General features: G+C 42.0%; 1 protein-coding gene and 1 pseudogene across 1 annotated transcript in view; one reads left to right on the top strand and one right to left on the bottom strand.

Annotated features, from left to right (window-relative positions):
• Window positions 1-21,872, bottom strand: part of FARS2 (phenylalanyl-tRNA synthetase 2, mitochondrial) — a 382,893-nt gene that overhangs the window by 314,923 nt on the left and 46,098 nt on the right. The window lies entirely within an intron of this gene.
• Window positions 19,891-21,551, top strand: LOC132431829 (large ribosomal subunit protein mL48 pseudogene; annotated as a pseudogene).

Below are 21,872 nucleotides of genomic sequence, written 5' to 3'. Positions count from 1 at the left end.
GAAGGAGACGCAAGAGGGAGGAGATATGGGGATATATGTATGCATATTCATTTTGTTATACAGCAGAAACTAACACACCATTGTAAAGCAATTATACTCCAATAAAGGTGTTAAAAAACAATAACAAAAAAACAAACAAACAAAAGAATAATGCCAATATAAACGTAACGCTGCTGTAGTTTAATTAACTGCATTCAGTGACCAGGTAAGAGATTACTTTTAACAACACAGGTGTCCACTTCGGAAGGAAATGCACAACGTGAGAGCTGTGAGTTTCAGTTTTATCTGAGGACTTACTGAGGACTGTGGTCCAGGAGACATTCTCTCAAGTGACTCTGAGAAGCTGCTTCTAAGAAGCAGAGGGAGAAGCCAATATATACGCAATTTTGGTGAAGGGGTACGTGCAGTCAAGCATACATCTCGCTACAAGGTTACCACTAGTCACAAAGAATACTACTTCAGTTAATGAACTTTAAGTGCTTTTCTAAGTAAGGGAAGATGCAAGAATACAGTTCATAAAAAATTTCACCTGGGGGCTTCCCTGGTGACACAGTGGTTGAGAATCTGCCTGCTAATGCAGGGGACACGGGTTCGAGCCCTGGTCCGGGAAGATCCCACATGCCGCGGAGCAACTAGGCCCGTGAGCCACAACTACTGAGCCTGTGCGTCTGGAGCCTGTGCTCCGCAACAAGAGAGGCCCGCGCACCGCGATGAAGAGCGGCCCCCGCTTGTCACAACTAGAGAAAGCCCTCGCACTGAAACCAAGACCCAACACAGCCAAAAATAAATAAATAAATACTATGACTTGCTGAGGTTCAGATGATGGTTAGCATTAAAAAAAAATTTCTCCTGAAATATTTCTAACTATCTAAGGGCCGAGAGGCCCAAAATATTGCCTGTTTTCCCGGCACACAGAGTGCTTCATTCTGACCTTCACCCTGAATTCCTTCCAGGGTGTACTGTATTGTAATTTTTTTTTGGCTGCATGGCATGTGGAATTTTCCCTGACCAGAGATCGAACCCATGCCCCCTGCACTGGGAGCGTGGAGCCTTAACCACTGGACAGGTCAGCAACTGCAGTGGCTAATGACATGATACTTGTAGAACAGGACGGTGGGCAACATTCTTCGTTTTCCACAGATGAAATGCTTGGCATATAAAAAACTTCTTTGCCTTTCCAAATTCCTTTCCCTAGCTATAAATCAACTGTCAGAAGCACAATGCCAATCAGTCAATGCTTTTCTCCCCCAAGACATTCAGATTTTCTAGGAAATTGATAATACTGGCTCTTATGCCAAACAGATGTTTCTCAATGATACCCGTTAATGAAATCTTTAATACACGTTAAAGCTAAAACGTTACGCTGTCTTTTAGTAAGGAAAAATCTTTCTTATTTCTAAGGAAAATAGTCACTAAAGTTCAGTTCAGTCTAAGCTACTACCTATGCTACATGTGCAGCTCATTGTACGGGGCTGCAAGAGGACCTCAGAAAAGTACAACAGCATGTCTATCACCGCGGTGGTCGTCAGCCGCAACCTGGGCATCTGATGATGGGCCTGGAACATCATTCTCAAATGACGCCCCCCCACCCCGCACATGGCCTTTAGAAAGGCTCGTTTGTCTCCTGACACTTTAATATGGGTTTCTACCCTCATTAACATAAACTCAGGGGTAGTAGAAAAGGGCTTGTTCTATGAGTAACAACAGACACATTTTTCAGGAACTGAGAACAAAACTGACATCATAACAGAAGAATGCCCCTATGCGTTACAGATTACAGTCAGAAGGGTTTTAGGAGCTCCGTGCTAGGAACAATGGAAGAAGACCACAGATATATTCCTTACTGTAAATCCCACTATCACACCTACATTCATGACGTCACCCTCATCCTCATCACTACTCTCCTCACGCTTGTCTGAATTTAATACCATTCCAGCATTTCCGCCTTCATTCAAGGAATGCACAAAGAGGTGCAACATTACCAAATTCAGCTTCTATTCAACTTATTTACTACACTGGCTGATCAACTTCCAGCAGAAGAGAAATGTGGATAGTCTCTTCGTTAGTGACACGAAATCCTTCAATGTCTTCTCTGCGGGTTCACAGTCAAACCTCACTGTGGTCCAAGGCCAGCGCCAAGCATTTCCTAGTGTTGATTTATCAGCCTCATTTCCAGCATTAGCAGCTGCAGAAATAGCATTTCAAGGCTGAGTTCTTTCAGGTCTTGGAACTTCAGGAATCCGTTAACTACAGCAAGCAGTTTTATTTTACTGTGTGATGACTGTATACTTGTTCTTCAGGGACATAAAATTCCTTGGTCACCAGGCTCCGTTACAGATGTCACGCTGTTGAGTAGGCAAATGTCAAAAATACTACTTTTCACAAGAAGTTGAAAAGTAAGGCTGTAAGCAACCTTAGGCAGGAAAGAGCTCTCTACGGCGAAGAGGCCCTTTTGACCTGTCCCTAACCTTAAATCAGGCACCCCCATGCTCTACTCACCGCAGGCCCTAGCACACCTTTCAAATCTTTTGACCACACAATACCTTGCCTAACCTGTTGGTTCTTTCCGTAGATCAGAGGACTAGAAATGAAGAATAATTAATTAACAGATGACGAGATCTCTCCCCTAGCTTCCGTTTCAGTAACCTCACGAACAAACTTATGTGAACGAAATAGCATCTAAAGAAAAATCACAAGTCAACAAGCCTGCACACAAGCCTGCAGACAGTGGGGGATGGTGATGACTGTGACCCACCATCTCAACGATGAACTGAGATTACTTCCCTTTAAAAACTTTCATGGCCGAGCAGAGTATTTATTCAGATATGGCTTTGGGTGAACACAACCACCTTTCCTGCCCCTCTTGGCTTCCTTCCCAGGACACACACCATGTTTCACTTCTCAGGCACCTACCTGTTAAGGAGTGACCCTAGGATTTTGGGTCCTTCCATAAATAGCATTTTCTTTAATTCTGCTGTATCAATATGGGTACGTTAACAGGCTTTCTGGAATTTTAATTACATGACAAAACAGTAACTGGGTTCAGTTAAAGTGTTTTCACCTCTCCTAACTCATAGGTGACATTAATCAGAAGGGAAATGTAATTTAATATGGTGGCGAAATAAAATATATCACGTTATGTTAGTAGAAGCCAGCTCTGAATTCAGGAAAATCTATATCAAAATATTTATACATTTTAGAGAAACAGAGAAGATTAGGCTACATAATGTTTATATAACCTAAACCAAAGGAGTTAAAGAAGCCAAGAGTGCAGCTGAAACTCGGTCAAATAGGGCAAAGGTCTTACAAGCCCAGGCCCGGTCCTGATGGCCCGGCCAGAGCTCTGTCCTCAGGAGAGCGGAACCATGAGGAAAAGGGCCACGTGCACATGAAGCCAGTCCTCAGAGACGAGGCCACACGTTATCTGGCTAGCTCTACCTTGGAGAATAACGAGGGGGCTATTCCGGGAGGGGTCTTGTGCAATACACAATGAATAAGACCACCGAGAGTCCAGTCTGGATGTGCAGAAGAACAGAAGATATTGTTTCTACAAACACTTTAACTAACTGGGCACCAGGAAAACTTATCTCCTGCTGGCTTGGTTGAAGCCAATATAAATTACCTAGATGTTTAACATAGAAATAGTCACACTTTTCGTGCCAAATGAACCTAGTGGTAAGCATCTGTGGACATATACATCTCTCCCACTAGAAAAAAGCCAATAGAGGGTCAAATGGACACTGTGCTTTGAAATCAGTACCTTGCAGTAACATGAAATGCCTAGGAGAATGTTTTAACACACAGTTATACTAAGAGCGTCCCATACTCTTTCCTTGAGTTTTGTCCATTTGGACACAATTATCATTTTTCCCAGCATCTGGTGTGCCTAATTCCTAGCTATGATTGTGGGCACTGATACCAACAACTTTGCTTTTGTACTTCGGGTACTTTAACACTGAAGAGAATAAAGTATACATAAACTCTTTCCTCTAAAGATTTACCCCGGAGATGCATTTTTCTGATTGATTCAGGAGCACGTAAGTAACAAAAGGGAAGCCCCCAAGGCAGAAAGCTGCAGCTCCAGAAAGCAGGAGGGTCTACTGCTCAGAAATACCAGCAGCCCTTTACCATTCACAAATGCTCTTACTTCGCGCAAATGAACGCAGTTCTTCCCTCCAATGACTACTTATCCACCATCGGTTTCAGCAACGTATTTAAGGCATGGCTTAAAGCCACCAGCACAAAATTGGCACTGGACTTTGCGGCCAGGGGCACATGGCTTCCACAGGTTGACAAGGCCCAGCTGCTGTATAAATGAGCACATCACTTGTCACCACAGTGACGCGAGAACCTGGCAGCTCCGCTCAGAGGGCAGGCCCGACAAGGGACAGGGCTAGGGCCAACCGATCAGAGACCCCGAGAAAGCCCCTGCCACCACAGCCTTCTTTGGTAATAGGCACCTTTGTGTAGATAATGTCTCTGATTAAAATTAAGTCTAAGGGGGAAAAAAAAATTAAGTCTAAGGGGGAAAAAAGGAGTGAGGAAAGCAATTCTACAGACAATCATTATGTGAATATACAAGGCCATGTTCCCATTCAGAAGAGATGTCTTTTCATCACTGTAATTCAGTGGGGAAATGACAAGCAGTACCATTCTCTGCTCATAAATGCCGTGTTTTCAAGAATGAGAGATTGGAAAGTGTTCTGTCGTGCTGGAAACTTCTTAATTATTCAAGAATGGAGGAGTACTCAAGAGAAAAATCTCTTATGATGGACACAGAAACAAATGGAAAAACACAACTTTTTAAAGGTTTTTAAAAACACAACTCACTGTACTCAGTTCCAAGAGAAATCAGTTTTGCTGTCATAAGTCAAAAGGTTAAAATCTGTAATTAAGCAAATGCATGAGGGAATGACTGCAGACAAAAGACCCTACAAAATTAACTTGAAGGCTGGTTAGTAAGTATCTAAAGATGTCACCATATTTGGAATTGTAGTTAGACTCCCAACCACTCTTTCACAAATTTTCACTTAAGAAAAATATCATGAGTTAAAATTAAGTTCATGTTACCAATACCCATTAGTATGAATGAATACTTCCCTAAATATGCCAGGGAAAAAATTCCTCTCATGCATATAAAAAATAATACACACAAACACTATAAAACAAATATACCAAACTCTTCCTTAATGCTCTTTAGCATCTCATCAAAGTCAAGTGAAACATCAAAACTGCTGGCTAATCTCAACTTAGGTCAACCTACTAGTCATCATTTATTTTTGTTTCTAATGAAAGGTATTTACAGTCCTTCCACATATTACACATTTGGAGAATGACATAATTAATTATCCACTAAATTCAGCATTTAAAATAATGTGTAATAACCCTACTAATGTACGTGTACGGAATAGTCTTTAAATAAAAAATACTCAGCTAATGAAAAAGACTAAAGTGTTCGCCCAGAAATACTCAGCAAGCCGAATGGCTACGGCAGGTAAAATTAAAACTTGTTTTAAACCAACTCACTAAACTGCATATTAAAAACTATTTTAGGTAATTAGAAATATTACTGTTACATAGAAGACGTAGCCTCCAGGTGAAAACTTCTGCTCTCCTAAATATTCTAAATAAAATGATTTTATCTAGGCTCCTCCAAATAAAGTCGCTGCATATAAAATCCGGGAGTCTTGGCTACAGTGGAGGAAAGAGTCTTTCTAGCACACAAAGGCTTCGCCAGCCCTTAGCTCCACAATTATTTTATTGTTTGTTTCTGTATTTATTTATTTTTACATGTTATTGAAGTATAGTTGGTAGCTCCATAATTATTAAGTAGACGCTAATAGCCTGAAACACTACCTACAAATGGTGACATAACATCACCTCCTCTCCGAAGCCTTTTCTTTATTCTTCTTCTTTCATTTAATCCTCTTGACAGCACTATGACAGACATAAACTCATGTGCCCAGTGCTGTGCCTGCCAAGTGAAGACTGCATCAGGGTCCAAGCCCAGGCCGTCTGCCTCTCACCCGGTCCCAGGCCGCCCCTGCCATTTCCACTGCTTGTCCTTTCCTGATAAACACCCGCCAACTTTGCTTTTTCCAACAGATACAGTCCTGAGAAGCTCCTTGCGAGATTTCTTTTCAAACCGAAACACATCTTCCCATTGACATGATCCGTAATTCCAGAGATGTTTTATCTCTATGAAACCAGGTCTTACCCTTCACACTCTGCTCAGGCGGAACTGACCCATCTCTTCTTTCTTCCCCAAAAGCACATAAAACACTCACTGCACCCACCAATCAGGATGCTGCTCCAGCTGTTAGATCTTAAGCTACTGGAGGACGGGGACGATGCTTCTGTCCTTAAAAAGAATGTTTTCCCAAGTCAAACAAGTAAACGCCACTAGGAATATCCATGTTGTATATTTCCATATCACTGTTTCACTAAGAGAAGACACTACTCCATAACTCACAGTGATATTTCAACTGCCTGATCCTCTCCCCACAGCAGACCTAATGATAAAAGTCAGAGCACAGCACTGAGGTTCACTCAGCAAGTCATTTACAAGGGTGGAAATCAAACAACACTCCTTAATTCTTAATGCAGAGAAGGCTGTCGTGCGCCTGCTAAGTCATACTCTGAACATCGTGGCGAGATGGCAGAAGAGTGAAATTCAGGCCTACATGCCAGGTTCCATCCGCCCTAATCAGCCACAATCGGTCCTGATTATATTGTGCTCTCTGCTAAAATCCCCTGTAAAACACATAGCTCTGCATTTTTCTGTAAGTTTTGTTAAGTTTTAAGGATTAGCTAGTACATGAAAGCACTGAATTCAAATTGCAAAATATCTGGGTCATGAAAACAGTGAAAATAATACACAGTCAATTCTCATTTTTCAAAGTAGTTCTGATCTAGAACATCCCTGAGAACACCGAATCAATGGACACTGAACCGCTGCTCCTCAGGGAGAGAGACCTAGTGTCCTGAGAGGCCCTGCTCACATTTTTGCCAACTAATCAGTACATAACCTTGGCTTATGTGTCTTTCCGTTTAAAGACATCTTATGTAATATATACGGTTGATTAACACTGACCTCACAGCCAAGTGCACCGTAGCTCACGCCTGAACCAAGTTCATCTCACACACGCATTTTCCCCACAAGGCATGTCACAGCCTTCCTGCTCTCAGGGACACTAGACAGCACTTCAGCACTAGGCCTGGGGGCCATTTAAACAGCAAAATCACCCCCCAAAAAGCACAAAAACACAAAAAACACGGCACTAAATAGATGGCAAAAAAGATACTTATCTACGTAGGAGCTGAAATGAGAACGCAGACCACCCCCTTGCCTGACCTCAGCTGGGAACACGTGGGTAGGGGACTCTGCTTTGTGATGTTCTGCGCATGTCCTCAAATGACTATGAAAGCCCCAGGAGTGCTGATTTTGAGGTTATAAATAAATTCTAGCAACTAGGCAAATTCACAAATACAAAATTGGTAAATAATAAAGACTGCATGTATGTCAAAAAAGTACTAACAGTCGATGCCTCCAAGGAGGGGAAGTGGGTGGCTGGGAGACAGAGGTAGGAGAGAAACTCTTTTTAACTATACAGCGTCATATAACCTTTTGAATTTTGTAGGGTGTGTGTGACAGAGAGGAATTTATGACGTATGCTCAGGAAAAGAGCATTAAGTTCATTAGTAATCTAAAAAAAAAGTAAAACTAAGCTTTGGGTTCCAATAGTAAAACGATAACCAAATAAAATTAAGAATAAGAAAGAATGAAAGTAGAAACAAATGAATTCAAAAATGGAAGAATCACAAACATTTGGAGTTTCTCTGCATTGAAGAAACTGAGAGCAGACTCTCATAGGGGGGAATGGCACAGAGGATTATGTATTTGAAAGCGAAAATATCCCATGACCTTAGGTTCCCTTAGGAGGGGGCTATGGGGAGGATGATACAAAATGAAGATATTTTGGAAATAATTATGTAGTAAGCAATGAGCTTTACACGTAAGTTAATTATAGGAAATTTACACTTATGATTTTAAACAACACTGAAGATGATTTTATGTAGGACAGTGGCACTCAAAGTGTGGTCCCAGGACCAGCTGCACCAACATCACTAGAGAAGCTGTTAGAAGTAAGGCTCTAGCCCCACCCCTGATCCAGGAAATAGGGACTTGGGGCGGGGCCGGCAGGCTTCAGGGCGATTCTGATGCCAGGAAAGGCTGGAGAACCACCGGTACAGAAATACCGTGAAATGTTACTATAGCATTTAACAGAGGCGATAGACAAAATTTAAACTTTTCTCAATGACAGTGGTCATCCTTTGGAAAGGCTATGGCTATTCTGGGCCATCATACAGTTTTCTGTTGTTTTTAAATTTGTTTTTTGCCTCCTTCTTGGATTTCCACTGGCCAGCAGATCCTCTACCACTGTAAGAGCAGTACTGAAAGCTCTGCCGTCCTCTGTGAACCTGAGGCTTCCACTCCGTTGTAAGCTGCGCAGAAGCAAAACAATTCAGCGCATTAGAACTGAATACCAAGTGTGAATAAGGCTGGGTGTGGACCTAAGGAATAAAGTGCCTGGTCTGAGTGCAGAAGGATGGAAACGGCCTTTTCTTATTCCCAGACCTGGACTGCACACCAGAAGGATGACATGGGTAGAAAATTACTCCCTGGATACGATGCAGATGCTAACTTACTGAGGTGTGGAAAGTATCCTATCACTTAGACTAGAATATGTGTCTGTTACCGTTGTTACAAAAGTTCACTTAAAGGAAAAGCAAAGCCACAAAGAGGAGGCGCTCAGAAGCCTGCTTCCAGGCTCCCTGGGCTGCACTCCCTCACAGCGGCTCCAGCAGTAGGAAGGATGGCGCCCTCTGTGGCTAGTTAGGGAAGTATTTAAATATTTCAGAAAACCTTAAAACTCCAAAGTCAGAGGGAGCTTTGAGAGGAGTTAGCCCAACCACAGCATTTGGCAGACGGGAAAACGAGGCCCAGAGACACCCTCTCCGCAGGGACCAGGCCCCCTGACCTCCACAGGTCACCCAGCGCCCGCTCACGGCCCCACCTGCATCTTCCTTCACACCAGGAAAGCACCAGCACGGCGGCAAGCAAGTACCTGAGCAGACTGGGCATTGCATACTTGCATTATTTTTATTTTAGATTTTAAAGATCAATGTTAATCTCCTGAAAGACAAGCTTTACTTTTTTTAAGGCTTCCCCCCAGAAATCAAAGTTACCTTCAAAGAACATCCTGACAGTTGATGATCTACCTTACAAGTGGAAAAAAACAAAAGCTGTTTTCAAATTTTTATTGCCAGAGATTTAGTCTGTTAGGCATGGTGTCCTTGACTTTTTATAGAGATTGTGAAAGTGTACTGCCTCTAAATGACTGAATAGGGCAAAACAAAAACAGTGAGAATTCCCATTTGGAAACAGCCTGAGGACCCAAGTCTAAAGGGCTTGTGACATAAAATACTTTACAGTTAAATTAACTTAAAAAGGAGGGGGCAGTCCTAGTGTTATGGGACTGAGCCCTTAACTGGTGGGATCTGGGATTATCTCCGGGTACTCAGCGCCAGAATTGCGTTACATTGTCGGACACCCAGCCGGTGTCTGAGAACCACTTACTGGTGTGGGGAAAACCTTCACACATTCGGGGACCAGAAGTGTCAGAAGTGAAGTAAAGTAGACACACAGGATAAACAAGCAGGCAGAAAGGACGAACTGGGTTTTTCCCTACATCAGAAGGAAGGAAAAAACTGAGAGTCTTTGCTTTACACCATGGTGTGGACGTGCCACAGTTTGTTTGACCATGCATACTCCCTTGGAAGGACGGCTGGTGGATTCTACTATGAACATTGGTGTATGAATTCTTATGTGAGCATATGTTTTCACTTCTCCAGGGTAAACAGCCCGAGAATGCATAGCTAGGTCACATGGTGGCTGAATATTTAGTTTCATAAGGAACTGCCAAACTGGTTCCCAGAGTTGCTGTATCTTTTACTTCCCACAACAATGTATGAGGGATCTAGTTTCTCTACAACCTTACCAGCACTTGGGGTTGTCACTATTTTTCATTTTAGCCGTTTTGATAGGTATGTAGTGATATCTCTTTGTGGTTTAAATATTCATCTCCCTAGTGGGTAATGATGGTGAGCATCTTTTCATGTGCTTACTCACCATGTGCAGATCTTCTTGGTGAAACGTCCATTCATGCTATTTTCCCTTTTCTAATTGCACTATTTTCTGTTTCTTTGTTTTACTGTTGAATTTCGAAAATTCTGTATATTTTAGATGCTGTTCCTTTTTCAAATACGTAGTTTGCAAATATTTTTTCCCGGTCTCAAAACTTATCTTTTTCATCCTCTTAACAGGGTCTTTAGCATAGTAAAAGTCTGTATTTGAAGGTCCAACTTATCAATTCTTTTCTCTTATGAATCATGCTTTGGGTGTCAAGTCTAAGAACTATTTGCCAAGCCCTACATCCTAAAAATTTTCTCCTATGTTTTTTTCTAAAAGATTTATAGTTTTACATTTAAGTTCATGATTCATCTTGAGTTAATTTTTATATAAGGTGTGAGAGTTAAGCCAAAGTTCACCATTTTGCCAATGGACGTCCAATTGTTCCCACACCATTTTTTGAAAAGCCTATCCTTCCTCCATTAAATTGCTTTTCCTAGATTCTCTATTCTGTGTCTGTCCCTCCACCAATACCATTCTGCCTTAGTTTACTGTAGCTCTTGCAGGCTTTCGTAACAATCGCTCCACTGACTTTATTCTTTCTCAAAATTATTTAACTATTCTAGGACCTGTGCCTTTCCATATAAACTTTGTTTTATTTAATTTTTTATAAATTTATTTATGTATTTATTATTTTTGGCTGTTTTGGGTCTTTGTTGCTGCATGCAGGCTTTCTCTAGAGCAGGGGCTACTCTTCGTTGCAGTGTGCGGGCTTCTCATTGTGCTGGCTTCTCGTGCCACAGAGCACGGGCTCTAGGCATATGGGCTTCAGTAGTTGTGGCACACGGGCTCAGTAGTTGTGGCTCACGGGCCCTAGAGCACAGACTCAGTAGTTGTGCCGCATGGGCTTAGTTGCTCCGCTGCATGTGGGATCTTCCTGGCCCAGGGCTCGAACCCGTGTCCCCTGCATTGGCAGGCAGACTCTTAACCACAGTACCATAAGGAAAGCCCCCATATAAATCTTAGAAGACGCTTGTGTATAAAACCCTTGATGGTTCTCAAGGGAAAGGGTGAAGGGTCACTTTACAATGGAGAAAACTGACACATGCTACCTCGGCCAGGTGATCAAACCAACAGCCACAGTGATCAGCTAAGCTGATAGTGCGCCCACGATATGATGCATGAGGGTGGCCCTTACCTCTGTGGGTGTCCTCCCCAAAACACACATCACACTAGTCTCATCATGAGAAAACCCTCATGCAGATCCCAGCTGAGAGACATTCTACAAAATATCTGACACCAGGTACTCCACGAAACTGTCCAAGTCATCACAGTCCAGGAAAACCTAATGCACTGTGCAGCTCAAGACAGAAATGACCAAACGTCAAGTGGGATCCTGGCTGGGACTCCAGAGCTGAGGAAGGACATCATGTAAAAATAAGGAAGTCTGAAGAAAGTAGGCACTTCAGTTAATAATAATGTATCAGTACGGATTCATTAATTTTAACAAAGTCACCAGACTAATGTAAGATGTTAATAACCGGAAAAACAATGTGAGAGGTGTGGAAACTCTTTGGATTACCTTCCCAATTTTTCTATAAATCTAAAACTGTTCTAAAACAAAAACTCGTATGTATATTTCTGAAAAGGCAGTGTTCAAGGACTGATATTTAATAAGGCTGATAATTTTTAGTACTTTATCGGGATGACTTTAAGTGGGAAAAAAATACACCTTTGCTGGCATTTTCACAGTAATTGCACTGAACAATTTAGAGAACTGACACCTCACTATGTTGAGTCTTCCAGCCTGTGAGCACGTCTCTCTCCCTTTGTTTAGGTCTCTGATTTCTTTCATCAGCATTTTATAATCTTCAGCATAAAGCTCCTACACATGGTTTGTTAAATACAGTCCTATTTCCTGAGAGTGACGGTAAATAGTTTTGTGTCTGTACTTTCGGTTCCCACACGTTTGTTGCTAGCATATAGAAACGTGATGGATTTTTATTTGTTGATATTATATCCTGAGACCTTGCAGAACTCACCGATTAGTTTTAGGAGAGTTGTTTTGTTTTGTTTTTCATACATTCTTTGGGATTTTCTGCACAGACAATCATATCATCTTCAAACAGGGATAGTTTTCTTTCTTCCTTTCCAATATGGCTTTGATTTCCTGTTCTTGCCTTATTGAAGTTGCTAGAACTTCCAATACAACGTTGAACAAGAATGCTGAAAGCAGATATCTTGGCCTTGTTCCCAATCTTAGGGAGAAAACATCCCGTCTCTTAGCATTAGATATGATGTTAACCGGAGGATTCTTACAGATGCCCTTCATTAAACTGAAGAAGTTCCCCTCTATCCCTAGTTTGCTGAGAGTTTTATCTTGAATGAGTACAGGATCTTGTGCAATAATTTTTCCATATCAATTGATATGATCACATGATTTTCTTTAGCCAGCTGATACGGTGGCTTACAATGTCTGGTTTTCAAATACTGACTTAAGGTGAGCTTTCTAAGACACATAGGACTTCACTAGACTTGCATATAAAAGCATCTGTGTTCATTTGCTTAATGTCTATTTATCCTTACTAGACTACCACCTCCACGGTGACATGGATTATTTATATTTTGTTCAACGCTATATACCCAAAAACAAGCCCAGCACCCAGCACATAATAAACACTCAGCAAATATTTGTGGAAGCGGGGTAAAGAAAGAACAGAATGTACGAGTGTGCAGCCATCAGTGTATGTGCACATCAGTCAGCCAGGGAAACAGAAGCAGATTATGCAGAGGAGTGGCCAAAAGGCAGAGTCCCCGCCTCACAGTATATAAATAAACTAACTCAAGATACATCAAAAAACTACTGACCGAAATGTGCAGCTTTTAGAAGAAAACATATTAGAATATCTTCGTAACTTGGGAGTGGACACAGGTTTCTTAAAACAGCAATAATCATGAAAGAGATCACTGGCAAGATTGTATTTGAAAATTAAAATTTTCTGTTCTTCAAAAGACATCTTTAAGAAAATTAAAAGGAAGCCAAAGACTGGGAGAAAAGATTCGTAAAACATGAACACGGCAGCCGTGACATATAAAGAACCCCTGCAATTCAATAATAAAAAGACAAGGAGTCCCAATCACAGAAGATATGCAAATGGCTGATAAGTACATCTAGAAGCACTTGACATCATTGGTCAGACAAACACTTTTGTCTGAAAGAGTGTAAAATGATACAACCGCTTCAGAAAAATGTCTGGCAACGGATCCAATAATTTGAACCCTAGGTATTTAACCAAGAGAAAATGTCTACAGAAAGATCTGTATGAGAACATTCATTGTAACTTTACTCACAGCAGCCCCAAAACAAAAAGAGCCCAGATGCTCATCAATAGGAGGATGGATAAACAAACAGTGGTGTGTTCCTACAAGGGAACACCATTACACACACACACACACACACACACACACACACACACACACACACACCCCTACTACACACACAATAACATGGGTGCATCTCAGAAACATGATGATGAATGAAAGAAACCAGTCACAAAAGAGAACATCCTGAATGCTTCCCTTTATGTAAAGTAGTATAACTGATAAAACTAGTCTACAGTAGAAAAAATTCAAAACAGTGCCTTCCTTTGGAGGGTGGAGGTGGAAATTAATCTTTGAAAGGAGCATGAGGAAGCTTTTTGGGGCATTCGTAGTGTTTTGCATCTTGATAGGGAGTTTGAATTACACAGGTGTATCCATCTGTCAGAACTCAATGAATGAATGGTATACTTAAGACCTGTGCATTTCACTGTATGTAAATTTTACCTTAAAAAGAGGATTGTGCTAATGATATGCATCTAAGGAAAAGTCTGCAACTTACTTTGAAATCTATCACACCAAAAAAGATGTGCTGTTGGATGGACAGAGGGACAGATGATTATGTGGCAACGTGAGTGTTATTAACAGGTTAATGGTAAGAACCCAGGTGATGGCTATTCAGAAATTCCTTGTAAAAATTTTTCCAATTGTACTGTATGCTTGAAATTTTTCAAAATGAAATGAAAAAGTGAGAAAAAAGTAAAACTGGGATTAGATCAAGAATACAATGGTGCACACAAGAGTATGGGTCTAGCTTTCAAATCCTGTGGCTCTATGCAAGAGGCTCGGGGTGAAAATTCAGGAAAGCGGGGTGTAGGCCCTAATGGTACCACAGCATTTACTTCTACGTATCTTATAAACTGGCATTTCATGCAAAATAGTTCTAAGGACCCCAACGATGTAAAGAAACACACACACACACAAACAGAAAATCATTGCTGGGGGTGGTAATGAATTTTATCTGCACAAGCACCGTGAGCCTGAGTGAGTAACAAAGTACCATTACCGTTTTCAGGAATGGCTGAGTAAAATGTGCACAGTGGTGCCTCCTCTGTACACTCACAGAAGTGAACAGGTGACAGGCCATCCCCAGAGCCAGCAGGAGGCGGACCAGCCCAGGGGCGGCCAGTCCACGGCGCACCCTTCCACATGGCCACGTCCTGCCACAATCCCAACACCCTCCAGAGTCTTTAATGTGATGTCCTAGTTATTTTGGTGACAAGGTATTTGAAAAATAAGGTCTGAGCTTCATATGACAAAATGCTTCAGCCACAGAAGCACATTTTCTTCATAGCCGCCTGTGAAGATGATCGGTCTGATTTTGACGTTTATTTCAAATTCAGATTCTACTGTATGACCTCATGAGCCGTGGAGATAATTAATATAAATGTGAAAATCTCAGGGTGAAGTGGGAGAGCGGAGGAAAAGGAACATTCTTAAAGTTCAGGCCACTTTCCTGTGCCACTTTACAGCATTTAATTGTCTGTTCCTCTCAAACACAACATTCAAACACTAAGCTGAAATTCCTCTCCTCTCTGAATCTCTGTCACCTGCTCTGAATGAGGAACACGTGAACCTCGTCTACACGTGCGTGTCTGAGAAGCTGCGGGCACACTGCTACTGAGAGGAGCCCGGGCGTGGACCTTCCGGAGTACAGGGGCCAACAGGCCTCCCTGCCTGGAGGGAAGGAGCCCCCTGACAAACATACTCCCGGAAACTAGCAGTCTTCCAGTCTCCACAGTCCTGGGTCTTTCTGATATCCTTCAAATATCAAAATAGCAGCTTGCCTTAAAGAGTTTTCACCTGTACAGCAGATCAAAGAAAAACATCTCTGAAGGCTGCTTATTGTTTTACTGACACCTCTTGCAAAAGGTCTGGTGGGAGAACAGATGAATAATAAAAGGAATAATCACAATGACATTATGATGACTATCACTGCTTGAGTCACTAACAGGGCCCTGCACAGATAACACCTCGACTAGTCATCAGCACAACTCAAGAAGGATATTTTGTGGAAAAGGAAGACGAGGCTCTACACAGGAAGAAGGAGTCCTGGCGAGAGTCAGAAGCCCAGGTCTAATCCAGAGCCCACAGGCTTCCAGTGACTTGGAGAATGGATGAACTTCCACCGTCAGACCACGACCAGCCTCACTGCACTGCTTCCGGCAGGTTGAGCAGAGTCCACCCTTTGGCGCAACACGTCCCTCGACACAGATGGAGGCCGCGGGGAGACGCGGAGGCCTCCTGAGTGGTCACTCGAAACCCGGGCCCCTCCTATGCCACCAGCTCGCAGCCGACGCCGGGCCCTGCTGCCCAGCAGACAGCGAGGCAGAGCGCGTTCCAGAGGGCACCACGGGCTACTCGAGATACGAGGGAAGGCCAGACGGCCGCCCTGAACAGAGGAGGAGGTTTGTCACCCACCCGGAGGCTCTCCTTCCAGGCCCCATGATGTCACAAATCCCTGTCGTTGCCCCTCCAGGCTGGCGACGTCTCCTTCGCCCTTTACTGCCTGGATCTCCGGTGCCCTCCCCGGGGCAACAAGGGGATGGGGAGCCAGCACTGCCCACGGGGAGCGAGGTCTGTGCCTGCAGCTGCAGCCAGGCTCTCCATGGGGAGCAGAGGCGGCGGCCTTTCAGAATCACGACCGCAGACACAGATAAACTGAAACACAGTGGCTTCCGTGACACTGGCTCCAGACATGGTCCACGACCAGCACCCTGCCCACAAGCTCGCCCGCTCCCTGGGACCGACCTGCCTCTCTCTACCTGCCGACACCCTCAGCACCTGCAGGCCCTCATGGTCAACAGGCCTGCCATCTTTCTAGATGGTTCTTTTCCACTTTAATTTCTATTTCCCTGCTTGGTCCTCTTTATTTTTACATTCTACCATAAATTTGTATCCTTGTTGCAAGCTACCTTCAATTATTTGAGGTAAGAGAAAGGCAGAACATAAACAGTAATAACTACCAGTTTCTTATCTGTACTGGGCTGGAAAAAAAAAGGGATAGATAAAATAAACTTGGTTTTTTAAATTTTTTCTTTTATTACATCTGTATAAGAATACTCAATTTCTGTGAAAGGACCTGAATGGCCCAAGTAGAATCACAGTATCACATTGGAAAGAACCTTAAAGATCATAAAGACCAGCTTGGTCATCTTGCAGAAGAGAAAACTGAGACCCAGAAAAGGTTCAGCTTAACAGAGATCACGACATTCTTGACGGGCACTCCAGCACTTTACAGCATGACTTTCAGGCAACCAGCACTGTCAAACATTGAAAAGGGATATGCTCAAACCACCTGTCCTGAGCCTCCCCGAGACTTCCATGCATCAGTTGATGGACACACATATCCCACTACTTCATCAAGTAAAGCACAGCAAGCAACAGTTCCATGTTTCCAAGCAACATTTATTTGTGCAATTATTTAAATATTGCATCATATTTACTAATATTTGTTTCTAAAAATGAGCAGAGATGGAAACCTGTAAGTGCTGATACAATGCAAGTGAGACAAAGATGGACATAATAAGTGTATAAAAGTGATGCCTCACGGTCAACCGGACAGTTATAGGATATAAACTGATTAACTCAGCATGCAAAGCTAAGAGGGAAAAATGTAAAGAATCGCAGACACCAAGACCACAATACCTAAAGCTTGTCCAGGCGATAAGGGGAAGTGATAGAAAACTTAAAGAAGATCACAGAAATATGACATGAAAACTGGCATCAGAAGAACATTCCAGGGCTTCCCTGGCGGCTCAGTGGTTAAGAATCCGCCTGCCAATTTAGGGGACACGGGTTCGAGCCCTGGTCTGGGAAGATCCCACATGCCGCAGAGCAACTAAGCCCATGCGCCACAACTACTGAGCCTGCGTGCCACAACTGAAGCCCGTGCGCCTAGAGCCAGCGCTCCGCAACAAGAGAAGCCACGCACGGCAACAAAGAGTAGCCCCCGCTCACCGCAACCAGAGGAAGCCCGCACACAGCAATGAAAACCCCATGCAGCCAAAAATTTAAAAGAAAAAACAAAAGAACATTCCAGTTACTCAAATACAGAGAAGGAAACCATGGGTCTGTTCACTAGGTGTACAAACAGCTTACTACAGAAGCATTTATCAAGACAGGGTAGCCAGTTCCTTGAAAAAAAAAAGAAAAGATAAGACAGCATCAAACTCTACATCACTAGTTTGTGCTCTACCCCTTACAAAACTAGCACTGATCACTCCTTACTTCCAACAGTATCAACAATCTAGTCTACTGATTATAGGCAGTACTATTACTGACAGAAGCAAAATTTGAGCTACAAAATTACCAATATGTCTATTAAAACAGTTACCCATAAAAGCTGGATTTTAGTTTAGAACCACTGAAATCATTATTTTTTAACTCTGAATTTCGGTTTCCCAGTATCACCAAGCTTTCACCTAGAAAAATAAAAAGAATATACAGTAATCTATTTAAAAATCTGCTTTAAATAAGTTTCCAAGGCTTCTATTTTAACAAGTTTTCCCTAAAGTTGTACTTATTCTACCAAAAATAGGAACAGATACCACTGATTCAAAACAAGGAAATGTGTTGATTTCCAAAAACCTTTCTACACAATAAATAAATACCTGCATTCCCTAGGTAACTTACAAAATCATTTCCAACAGAGAACAGGTACTTTACAAGCGATCATTTTTTTTTAATTTTAGGATTTTAGCCCATAAAAGAACATAAGACACAAAGCAATGGAGCATGACTGCTAGAAGGAAGAAACCATAGTATTATTGGCTACAACACAGCTGTGTATCTAGAAAGCTCAAATGAGCTGACTGATAACTATCAGAACAGGTAATAGTTTGGTGAAGGGAGTGAATTTTAAAATTTTAGAAATCAATAGCATTTTTCAATCCCAACAATGACCAACAGGAAATAAATCTATCTGGAGAAAAACATCTTCTATAATAACAAATATAGAGAGGGGCCTGTTTGAAGCAAATTATCAAAATTTACAAAGAACCAGGAAAGAAGAGCAGAATAAACAGAGATCTGCCTTGTATGTATGAAAGACTGAATGTATAATGCCAGCTCCACTCAAACTATTTTAATGTAATTCCCAATAGAAATTTCTACAGGGGGAGGGGGATGGTTAGGAAAAAGACTTTAAAAATAATCCCCAAGTTCATTTGAAAAATTAAACAAGTGACAGAAGCTAGGAATTTTTGAAAAATAAGAAGAAAACAACAATAATGAAAACTGGCACAAAAACTGACAGAGCAAATAGATTCTGAGATATTTGAAAACTTAATATATATTCTCATTAACCAATGTATCAATAGAAATAGCACATATAAGAAATAGTGTTAACAAATTGATTAAGTAGTTGGGATAAAAATGATCTGATCTTCACTTCATCCCATGTGCCACAATAGACTGTAGAGAGTTCTATTATGTTTAAGAAGAATTTTCAAAAAAAAAAGAATTTTTTTAAAGAATTGTTTTTAAAAAACGGAAGAAATATTGGTAATTTTTCAAATGATCTGTGGTTAGGAATGACTGTTAAACAAGTAAATAAAATAAATGAAAGATAAATATATTTGACCCCACGAAAATGTAAGACTTTTGATATTTACAAATATCAAAAACTTTGAAAGGTTAAAAAACAATTGGGAAACATTTCTGCACTGAATGACAGAGTCCGCCCCTGTTTACTTGAGCTCTGGTACAGAATATCAGCTCTTTGAAATGCTGATGGTTTTTCCGCATCTGACATCATATAAATAGCTCTTCGCATCATTTTAAATACAGATCTGGGAAACACAAGCATATATTTTATTTCAAAAACAAATCTGGGCTTTTGAAAATAGTTTATCTGCCCATAGATTTATGAGATGTCATACACACAAAGAAATATCTTTGGTTTGAGAAACACTTTGAAAAGACGCCCAGCTTCCAGTTACACGGGTATGAAATAAAGTCTCTGAGACTTTTAAAAACCATCAACTGTCACGTCTTTGTTCTTTCAGAGAAAAAGTGCATCTTATTTTATCAGTATATCTTGAGAATGATATATTTAGAACGAAGATATTTTTCCTCCACTGTGAGCTTTCTTACCAAAACAACCTTACCTTTTGTGTTGTTTTAATCCCAAAGGAAATAGTATCTGATAAATAAAGTCGACTGAAAAAAAAATGCACAACGTGAGAGCTGTGAGTTAAGTTTCATTTGGGGCAAAATGAGGACTATAGCCCAGGAGACAGCCTCTCCGAGAGCTCTGAGGAACTGCTCCAAAGAGGTAGGGGGGAAGTCAGGATATGTGTGATTTTGGTGAAGGGGGTGCGTGCAGTTGAGCACACAGTTCGGCAGAAGGTTGCTGCTGGTCACGAGGAGCACACGTCTCCGTTAGTGATGTTAGTGCTTTTCTAGATACGAAGAGATGCAAGAATTGGGCTCATAAACTCTTCTTCTGGAAAGATCTAACTCTCTGAATACCTGTTCTGCCAGTTTCCCCAGAGCACAGAGGGCCTCATTCCTGATCTCCACCCTGAACTCCTTTCAGGGGGCGATGAAGGTCAGCGACTGTAGTGGCCAGTGACTTCATTCTTATAGAAGCAGATGGTGAGTGACAATTTTTAGCTGACAATAAAAAGAAACATGATAGGGAAAAAAAGTTGAAAATTAATGGTTCAACTACATTTACACCTCTGTAATTTTTTCATATTAAGTCTCACAAGAGCTGTGCTGAAGCAGCAGGCCCACTGCTTCCCTAGATCTGCTCTAGAAGGACACTCAGCAAGCGGGGACAGCACCTCTGAGTTCAGCACAGTCCGAACAATAAAATCTCCTGTCTCTCTCTTCTCTGCAAAAGGCAAAACACCTGTCCCAAAGGTATGAAAAGAATGGAGCTAAATGCCTAGGCAACCTCTGGTGACTACACTCACTGTATATAAAAGTACCACCACTTACTATTCGACAACGAGACTAACTAAAAATTAGTCTGTGTTTACATCCCAAGTGTTAAATTTTTTTACCTTCTACTTTGTTAAATATTATATTTGCTTTGATGACTGGTCACCCAATTTCCCCATAAACTTAAATCTCTGGTAGTAATAGTGAAAAACTAATTCATGACAGTTCTACACATCGAATCACCCAATGTAACTGTATGTCACCTAAAAGCATTGCTAAAATATTAAAGAAAAATGATTTACATCATAATTTCTAATTGCTCAGGAACATGTTGACTTTCCCCTAAGAATGTCTGTTCAGAAGAAGCAGGATTGGTTTCCGGACGCCCAGGGGTCGCGGCTGCTTGGGCCGAACTTCAGCTGGCACAATTACAGGCCGCGCAGCAGCGAAGGATGAATGGAGCTCTGGGAAAGGCGCCGTGTCTGAGGAATGACACCATTTTTAAGTAAGTCTTTTCCCTCTTGAGGTTCAGAACTTCAAGAGAGAATCCCATCTGTTCTGCAGGTGGCATTCTGCTGAGCACCAGTCGGCACTACAGGTCACAGCCCACGCGCGGCATTGGAAGATGCAAGCACCTAGTTAAAGCACAAGAGCCCAAGAAGAAGAGGGGAAAGTGGAAGTGAGACCTATTAATTCGGGGACAGATGATGAATATGGGGTTTGAAACATTCACCTGACTGCATATGATATGGCCCTGGCAGAGAGTTATGCCCAATATGTTCACAACCTCTGCAACCATCTCTCCATTAAAGTCGAGGAAAGTTATGCGAGGCCCACCAAAACCATGGAGGTGTTGCAGTTGCAGACCCAAGGCAGCAAAATGCTCCTGGACTCAGTTCTTACCACCCATGCGTGAGTGGTTCAGATCAGTGGTTTGAGCGCTACATTTGCAGAGATTTTCTTGGAAATAATCCAAAGCAATCGTCCTGAAGGAGTCAAACTGTCAGTGAGGGAGCACACTGAAGAAGACTTCAAGGGAAGGTTCAAAGCCCAGCCAGAACAGGAAGAACTGTTAGCCAAGTTGAACTAACGCACTGCAGACCCTTTCATGCCAGCACTGGTGATAATGAGTGCCAAGGGGAAGAGCTTCCTAGGTGGCCAAAGTCAAGCAGGAGACCCTGACCCTCAATATCGTAAGTACCCATCTCCACAGCCAGGAGTGCCTCCTCTGCACTGTGGAGGAGTGCTTGCCAATTGTCACCACGTTCCTTTGAGCCAGACCTAGGTATCTTCCATCTAATAAAAATCTGCTGATGATGGACGTGTGTGTGTATGAGAGAAGTCACTCCATGCTGTCGAGTATCTTTAACTAAGGGATTCAGTTTCTCTTTGCCTGGTGCTTTAGCACATA

The sequence above is a fragment of the Delphinus delphis genome, chromosome 10 (assembly GCF_949987515.2).
Source record: "Delphinus delphis chromosome 10, mDelDel1.2, whole genome shotgun sequence".
Classification (NCBI taxonomy): domain Eukaryota; kingdom Metazoa; phylum Chordata; class Mammalia; order Artiodactyla; family Delphinidae; genus Delphinus; species Delphinus delphis.
This window is presented reverse-complemented; position numbering and strand designations above follow the sequence as displayed.